The 6,798-nt window shown below is 46.7% G+C and overlaps 1 protein-coding gene across 23 annotated transcripts in view; it reads right to left on the minus strand.

The window, feature by feature from the left end:
• Positions 1–4,258, minus strand: part of LOC105476188 (zinc finger and BTB domain containing 44) — a 103,488-nt gene extending 99,230 nt beyond the window's left edge. For 6 of the 23 annotated variants that reach the window (XR_011611186.1, XM_071075835.1, XM_071075843.1 and 3 more), the window contains exon 1: positions 3,708–4,258. The gene's annotated coding sequence lies outside the window, so the exon portion shown is untranslated. Of the gene's footprint in view, positions 1–3,142; positions 3,212–3,707 lie in introns of all 23 variants that reach the window. The other 17 variants (XR_011611184.1, XM_071075839.1, XM_071075840.1 and 14 more) reach the window with 6 other exon arrangements.
• Positions 4,259–6,798: the final 2,540 nt, after the last annotated feature.

The raw sequence follows: 6,798 nt of genomic DNA on the forward strand, positions 1-6,798 counted from the left end.
CGCGGTCTCGGCTCACTGCCAGCTCCGCCTCCCGGGTTCACACCATTCTCCTGCCTCAGCCTCCCGAGTAGCTGGGACTTCAGGTGCCCAGCACCACACCCGGCTAATTTTAGTAGAGACAGGGTTTCACCGTGTTAGCCAGGATGGTTTCGATCTCCTGACCTCATGATCCGCCCGCCTCGGCCTCCCAAAGTGCTGGGATTACAGGCGTGAGCCACCGCGCCCGGCCTAATCCAAGTATAGTTTTAAAACATTATTTTGACGTCTACACTATTTACATACTTTACATATTCAAAAATAAAATCCTAAGTAAAAACTGAAACCTATGAACCATAACAAATTGGTAGCATAACCAAAGAAAAGTATTTCAAGTGACGCAGTACTCATTATACATTCTTCACACAATACAGTCTAAATATGAAAATGCAAAGAAATCTTAAACTTTATGAAGCTTATTGATATTAGTAATACCAGCACTACAATTTTAAAATGATTTTATGTATACAGTGGGAGAAAGTAAATAGGTTTATTAATTTTTTTTTTTTTTTTTGAGACAGGGTCTCACTCGTCATCTAGGCTGAAGTGCAGTGGGGCATGAACATGGCTCACTGCAGCCTTAACCTCCTGGGCTCAAGCAATCCACCTGCTTCAGCCTCCTGAACAACTGGGAACAAAGGCACACACCACCATGCCTGGTTCATTTTTTTATTTTTTATGGAGATGGGGTCTCATCATGTTGCCCAGACTGGCCTTGAACTCCTGGGCTCAAGCAATCCTTCTGCCTCGGCCTTTCAAAGTCCTGGGATTACAGGCATGAGCCACCGTGCTTGGCCAGCTTATTAATTGAATTAAATACCAAGATTTTCATTTAAGACAAGAAAAACATAGAGTCAAGGAAGAAAAAGTCTGCTTGCTAAATAGGAACTGGAATATCACTCTGAACTCATGATTAAACAAGCAAAAAACTTTTTCTTAGTTCTCTCCTCTCAAAGCACCTAGAAGCAAAGATACTGCAGCAGCAATGAATATGAAAAACATCCAGAACTTGGTTTCTATATATGATTTCTCACTAAAAAGAACCAAGACTCCTTGGATAAACAGCCCTTTCCAGAGGTGAGCAAAGAAAGGATAAGATAGACCCTGGAGTAACTTGTGTCAGAAAGCACTCCAAGGTTAACGGGGCGCAGGGGTGTCAAACACACAAGAGTCTGCCTGAAATGGATCCTACTGACCAAATCTGGGACAATTTGGTCATTAAAAAGAAAAACGACTGTAACTGGTTATAAAACAAGGAATAAATTAAAATCCATCAGAGTCCGAAGTGGTATCATTCACCCCTCCCCCAAAAAACATCTTGTATGTCATCAATGGGGGTGGCTATTTCTCCAGCTCTTTACTCTGAATATTGAAAAGTAAAGAGATTAAATTTAACATTTAATTTGCATTTTGGGGAAGAACAATAGTTTATTTACCTGCATTTAATGAAGGAAATCTCTTCCTTAGAGAGAATCTCCAATAAAACAACTGATTTAAGCAAAAGTCATCATGGGTGCTAAGCAAAAGGTTGTCAGAACCTGGGTATTTGCTTAGTGTCCCAGTATTACCCCAAGATTACATGTTAATCACAAGCTGGCAAACCACACCTTTACAACAGATCAGCAGTCAGGACTTTCATCAAATGGTCACATTTAGCATCATTAATAGTGTGGGAATCTGACATTATGTGCCTCCTATGTTATGCAATAGGAGGTACATAGCATCACCTATTAAATATTTTTGCCAAAGGAAGTTTTACTTTAAGCTAATTAAGCCTTCCTTTACACCTAACTTCCAGTTAATAGAAAATTCGGGGAGAAAGAGGAATAAATGAAATGACATTAGGAGGGCACAAATCCAGAATGTGGGCATATTTTACAAGACAACTGGTTTGGTCAATTAGGTGTCAGGAAAAAAGGAGGGAGGGAACATTCATCCTATTCAATTTCCCCTGCAAAAAGGAGAGGGGATGGATACTCTTCATTTTACAAAAAACACTAAAGACTTAATCACCAAATGCAATCAATGCATGAATCTTGACTGACTACAGCTGGGGGCGGAACTCTCAAAGACACTTTGGAACAACTGAGGAATTTTGAAGATGGAGTTGTTAATTTTAATAGGCATTAATAATGATACTGGGGTTAGTAGGAGAATGTCCCTATTTTGAGGAAACACGTGTTGAAACATTTGAGGATTAAGGTGTTTGCAGCTTACTTTCAAATAATTACACACATACAGAGAAAGACGGGAAACAATATGGCAAAAATGCGAACCACTGAATTGGTTATTCATTGCATTGATTAGCATTTTTATTCATTGCATGAATAACCGATCACAACTGTATAGAACCAACCTCTGCAAGACTAAAATTTTTCATAACAAAGTTAATAAAATTGTACTTCTATTGAGAAGTACAGTAGAAAGTACACGAAAGTACACCTACACCGGAATTATATTTGGGTTGAAATCTAAACTATCTTACTACTCGTGTGTCCTTAAGGCAAGTTATAATTCTTCGTATCACTGAGTTTGTCACTTCTATAAAATTCAAGTAATAATATCTGCATCACTAGGTTGTTCTGAGAATTAAGTACAAATGCAAAAATGCCAAGCAGTACTGCACAAAATAAATAAATCTGGTTTTCATAATCAATATATTACTAATAATCCCAAAATACAAAACTACAGTACAACGTTCATTATATTCACATTCTATGAGAAGGGGAAACTACATTAGGTAAAATTATTATTAATCCACTGACAGTCCCAGTGAAGTAATGGGGGAAATGAAGATTTATACAGTATTTTTTAAACCCAAGAATTCCAACTGAACACCTAGAGAAAAGGAAATCAAAATTGTGCAGCTTGCTTCCGGTATTAGCCGATCTCCAAATAAAACACTAAGAAAATAAGTGGAAGTTACAGAGAATTTCTTCCTGACTTCAAGACATTATCTACTTACATGCTAAAAAAGAAATTAAGTTTTTGTCTTCATTTCTGTAAGTTCCAAAAAAAGCACACAATTACAGGGTTTTATTCTAAATTCTGCTTGGATTCATAGAACTCACATGGACGCAATTTCCTTTAATCAGTTCTAACGTACCTGTCATTTCTCGAGGTAACCCCTTTTTCTGATTAGGCCAGCAATAAAACGACTAGATGCAGAGTGATCCTCAGGAAGGAAAGAAAAAAAGGTGTTTGTGTGTGTGTGTGTGTGTATATACACATACACATATATATATATATATATATTTTTTTTTTTAAAGAAGTGCCATCTTTTTCTTTCCTGTACCAGAGAAAAAGCAAAAGGGGAAAGGAGGAGAAAAAAAAAACAGGTCTGAACCTCCCGGGTTCGACCAGGTGAGAGGTGGCAACACCTCCGGCCGCTCCGGGTTAGGGTGTTGGGCAAATGGGCGTGCAAAGGACGGGCAGCTCCCCGGAAGGTCGGGGTAACTGCTCCGGGACCGTGGGGCCCAAGGCCGGTCTCCTCCCAGAAGGATTAAATGCCACCGAGGGGATCCCGTGGGGTGTCTCCCGGCGCGGACCAGGGTGACAGACCCGCTCTCCACTCCCTCCGGCGCCAGGTGGGGGCCACGCGGTGTCAAACCCGGGCAGCGTGCAGGGGCCGCCCCCCGCGCGACCGGAGCCCGCCCTCCCCTCCCCGTTACCTGCGGGCGGCGGCGCCGGGCCCGGAGGCCTGCTGCTCCTCCTCCTTCTCCCGCCAGGCTGGGGCGGCGAGGCGGCGGCGGCGGCGGCGGCCCGGGGGGAGGGGGCGGAGCGCGCGGCTCGCTGCCTCTCTCCTCCCCCGGGAGGCTCAGGGGCCCCTATCTCGGGCCGCCGCGCCTAGGCCCGTGAGCAGCCTGTGGTTGGGGCATGGCGGCACAGCCCACCGGCGTGCCCGCGAGGTGGGAGTGCGAGGAGGCGGGGAGGGAAGCACCCCAGCGCTCGGAGGGGCCAGAGGGGAGGAGCCAGGGGGCCCGGGAGCCGCGCGCGGGCGGCCGTTGGGGACGGTTGGCCGAGGGCAGGCGGCTGTTTGGGGAGCGCGGCGACGGCTCGCGTGTTCCCAGCGGGGCGGGGTGGGGAAGGGGAAGGGGACTGAGGGGAGGGGAGGGGGAGGTTGGGAGGGAGCCGCCGCCGCGCGCTTGCGGGCCGGCGCCGCCGCCGTTGCCGCTCCGCTCACTCCAGCCTGTTTGGGGGCACTTTGTTTGTGTCCCACAATGCTCTGCGCGGGCGGCCTGACTGGGGAAGGGGAGGAGAAGGGGGCGGGGCGGAGCGAGCTCGGGGGCGGGGCTCAGGGCGGGGAGGGGAAACGTGATGATTGCGCAAGCGCAGAAAATGGGCCCTCCTGACCGTCGGGACTTGCACTGTGGGTGACTCCGTCTCCTTAGACGGTAGAGCCTGCGTGACCCAGAGAGGCCGTGAGTTTTGACACTGTATTTTTGCATATGTGTTCACAGGTGCAGATTTACGTTCATATGCCCCGTAAGCCCTGTCCCATTTGTCCTTCCTCTAAGCCGTCCTCTTACCCAATTCCCCAATCACACCTGAGAAGCATTTCTCCGCAGGAGTCACGCTTACAGCATGTTTTTTTTCTTCGAACTAAAAACATAACTCCTATTTTCTCGGGTAGTTTTGTAGCAAGGTCGAAATCGAAACACTTCAGCCCCTCTTCGGCGAGAGAGGTTAGTTGGTAGGGTGCCCATTGTTCACCCATGGAAACAGGCCTGCCAAGGGCCGCCCCGCAGACAGGTGAGCCCGCGCCCCCGTCGTGGGCGGACTGCGACCTGCGGCGGGTGTCTGGAGTGCGTGGCTCCTCGGGCCTCCTCGCAGTGCTTGCTGTCTGCCATTCTAGCACTTGCCTCGGTGACCTGGCAGGACGTGCGGCTCTTGAGATGAGTGGAGAAATGGACTCCCAGGTCCCTCTCGTTCCTCCAACACAGGGACACCTTGAGCTGCTCCAAAAGTATACCTAACTTCTTCCACAACCGTGCATCTGTCATTTTTACTACACCATCACTTACTTCCCTGGCCTTCCCGGAGGAAGTGTGCGGGCCATCGCGAAGTAACCGGTACCGCCCGGGGGTTTTGAAGTTCTTGGTCAACTGCAAAATCAATCAACCTCGGAGTTAAAACTCCTACGGCCCTGAGTCTTGGTTTCCCCTGGCCGGGCGGGCAAGCGCTCTCCGCACCGCCCCCGGAGGTCATACGGGCGCCCGGGCCTGCAGGCGGCAGCGCCCCAGGTGCCTGGGGGCGGGCGGGGTGCAGGCAGGTGCACCTTGGGCGCTTTGTGTTTTCCCACACCTCCAGCTTGCAAACCGAAAGACTTCTTTCCAGAGGGTTCTGTGCGAGGTGGGTGGACGTCCCGCTGAAGTAGAGTGGATTTTCCTTTTGAAACACTTGGCAGCATCTCACATTAATTCACTCTTTGAGAGACAAGCAGCCAAGCACCTGAACACCCTGACTCTTGAAATCTTCTTTAGGAATAAAGGCAATAAAAACAACTTCTGTTTTTATAGTCCTTCGCAGTTTCCAACAAGTTTTCAAGTATGTATAATATTATCTAATCCTCACAGCAACTGTAATGCACAGGTTTTATCACAAGTTTCTATTATTATTCCCACTATCATTTCTATTATTCCCATTTCAGAGATGAGAAAAATCAGAAAGATGCGAATTAGGCCCAGAAACTTTTGCACTAAGATTTGAAGAGGGGAAGAGATAGAAGGCGGAATGCTTACCTGGGAGAGGACTGGCGGCCACAGAGCAGGGCTCAGGAAAGGGCAGGAGCTGGGGCCCTGGTAAAGAATATGTGAGAATCTATGTAGGTGGTAAGCAACTGGACGAGAATCAGGGTGGAAATGAAGTAGTCAAATCCTATCTACCTCTTCTAGTGCCTTTAACAGGATAGTCAGTCAATAAAGACCATGAGGCAAGTCTTTTCTAAGTGTTTCTCCAGGGGCTGCGGTGGCAGCTTTTCAACTACTATACTGACACAAAAATTTGCTTTCTTTTGTAGTACAACTTGAAGTCAGGTAGAGGAATGCCTCTAGCTTTGTTATTTTTGCTCAGAATTGCCCTAGCTTTTCAGGGTCTTTTGTGGTTCCATACAAACGTTAGGATTGTTTTTTCTAATTCTGTGATGAGTGTCATTGATATTTTGGTAGGGATTGCACTGTACCTGTAGGTGGCTTTGGGTAGTATGGATATTTTAACAATATTAATTCTTTCAATGAGATTTCTTTTTTTTTTTTTTTGGTTCTCTTCATCTTCTTTCATCAATATTTATACTTTTCCGGGTAGAGATTTTTCACTTCTTTGCTTATATTTATTCTAGGTATTTTATTTTGCTTTTTTGTAGCTATTGTAAATGAGATTGTTTTCTTGATTTCTTTTTCAGATTGATGGCTGTTAGTATATAGAAAATCAACTAGGCTGGGCACGGTGGCTCACGCCTGTAATCCCAACACTTTGGGAGGCCGAGGCAGGCGGATCACGAGGTCAGGAGTTCAAGACTGGCCTGGCCAACATAGTGAAACCCCGTCTCTACTAAAAATACAAAAAAATTAGCTGGGTACGGTGGCATGCGCCTGTAGTCCCAGCTACTCAGGAGGCTGAGGTGAGAAATCGCTTGAACCCAGGAGGCAGAGGTTTCAGTGAGCCGAGATGGTGCCGCTCCAGCCTGGTGACAGAGCAAGACTCCGTCTCCAAAAAAAAAAGAAAAGAAAAGAAAAGAAATTGATTTTTGTATCCTGCAACTTA

Source organism: Macaca nemestrina, chromosome 12 (assembly GCF_043159975.1).
Source record: "Macaca nemestrina isolate mMacNem1 chromosome 12, mMacNem.hap1, whole genome shotgun sequence".
Taxonomy (NCBI): domain Eukaryota; kingdom Metazoa; phylum Chordata; class Mammalia; order Primates; family Cercopithecidae; genus Macaca; species Macaca nemestrina.